General features: G+C 39.4%; 1 protein-coding gene across 1 annotated transcript in view; it reads left to right on the top strand.

The window, feature by feature from the left end:
• SREK1IP1 (SREK1 interacting protein 1) overlaps positions 1–685 on the top strand; it is a 36,997-nt gene extending 36,312 nt beyond the window's left edge. The window contains exon 5 of the mRNA XM_066602792.1: positions 1–685. This exon is cut by the window's left edge and continues 931 nt beyond it. The gene's annotated coding sequence lies outside the window, so the exon portion shown is untranslated.
• The last annotated feature ends 1,359 nt before the right edge of the window (positions 686–2,044 follow it).

The raw sequence follows: 2,044 nt of genomic DNA, 5'->3' as shown, positions 1-2,044 counted from the left end.
GTTGCCATCCCAGTGATACATGTAGTAAACCATAAGGCTTACAACCTATTAACAACGCCACATGCAATTCAGCCCAGCACCCATAGAAGTGACCCACACTGATGCCGCCACCGCGGGCTCCCCCAGCATTCAAAGCACGGCTGTGTGCTGCAAAAATAATAAGAAATACGAAACATTTGTTAATATTTTGGCCAAAATATGCCACGTCAAGAGTCCTCATTTCCTTGCGAGTCCCTACGCAAACCTTACAAACAAATCACAGAAAAAGGGGCAAATTAACTCAATTGCAGAAGTCAGCCATACTTGCTGGTATACTGATACAAATACAGGGGCTGGTGTAAGCGCCACATACCTCGGCGTACCGACGGGTAATATTTTACTAGGTGGGTGAGTAGTTGATCATCAGTATTTTGCACCTGTGCAATGTTCCTCCATATACTAATTTGCTTTGACTGCATGCTGAGGGATGTGATGTCTACACCTGCCCCTGTATTTTGTATCTGTATACCAATATGGCCACCTTCTTCTGTGTTTTTTTTTTAATTGATGTCCCCTCTTCTGTACTCTTCTTATAGAGTTGCCCCCATGTAACGACTCTGGAATGATTATTCAGTATCTGAGCACAGTTTTTATTCATGCTGTAATTTTTTTATGTTTTCCAAATAAATTTATGAAATAATTTGAAGTATTTCAGTGTTTTTAATAATTCATTGCCGTTTGGAAATGCAATCCATTTAGATCTGAAAATAACAGGCCCCCATTTACTGAGTAGAGAAGCGGGTGAATGCTAATGCAAATACCAGCTTTTCTGAACAAACGCGGCTGTACGTAAATTACTCTTGGAGCTTGATGAAGACTATTCATAGCTCTTCAGTGTAATGGACCTCTTTTCAGCTGCTTCCATGATAATGTAGAGCATTTATCTCCGCCATTGTTGCTGAGGGGTATTATTTGTTGCCACATCTCAACATATCTTTTGCCTAAGCAGTTGCTGTTTAATGAGAGCAATCTAATCCTAAATACAGCAGTTTTATGAGCCGTACCGTCCGCTCCGGGTCAGAGGGGCTTTAACTGCCTAGTTAGAAATTCAGATTTGTGTGCTGAACATTTCTAATGCACAGAATATCCTTCCCAGCCTCTACCAGAATTCTGGCACTAGGGGTCCTTATACATGGAGCAGTGTGCTTCTGATAACAAGGCCTGATCAGGGGGATCAACACTTGTCTACCTGGCCTTGTCCCCATAGAGTATTATCGTTGTCCGCAGCACATTTCCCTGTTTTAGATGGTGGAACGTGCTGCCAGTAATTTTTTTTTTGCCACATAAAAGATGCCATGACCCAGTGATCGAGCACTTGCTTGGTCATTGGTTGAGCAGTAGCACATTCAAATGGGCCCATTATCGGGTGATCAAATGTTCAGGCCTGATAACAGCCCATGTAAAACCTATAAACCAAGACCCAATAAAACATCGCATTAGAACTTTGGTGAAAACTAAGCCAACCAGTAGGTGGTATAAAGTTAGATTATAGTCAAATTTATTATCCGACATGACCCACTGTGATAAATTTGGTGCATTTTTAGACTGTCTTTACCTTATGGTACGAGTATGTTCGCATGGAGCAGAAATGCAGTGAAATTTGTTAAGCATTTCCACAAAGGAAACCGAATCAAAATCTGCACCATCTGGTAGCAAGTGTCTTGGTTAGGTGCAACCTAATTAGTACCTAATTAGAATTGGTACTTGTAATTATTGTATTTGAAACCATCTAATTTTGCAAATCATCTCTTAGAATATCTTCGAATACTTTTACATACCACAAGAAAAATATATTTGGACTTGCATTTCATTTCCAAATTTTTGTGTGTGATGTAAAATATTTATATCAAAAAGACAAAAGTAACAATATAAAAATATATAGTTTTCTGGTTAGACAGCAGATGTTTCACTCCTATAACATATTTAACACAGAAGTATTTTATAGCACACAGATTTTTCTGGCTAACCTAGTACTGCACTTTTCTGCCGTTCATACACTATCCTA

This window comes from Eleutherodactylus coqui, chromosome 5 (genome assembly GCF_035609145.1).
Source record: "Eleutherodactylus coqui strain aEleCoq1 chromosome 5, aEleCoq1.hap1, whole genome shotgun sequence".
NCBI classification, from domain to species: domain Eukaryota; kingdom Metazoa; phylum Chordata; class Amphibia; order Anura; family Eleutherodactylidae; genus Eleutherodactylus; species Eleutherodactylus coqui.
Note: the sequence above shows the minus strand (reverse complement) of the source record. Positions and strands in the feature narration are given on the sequence as shown.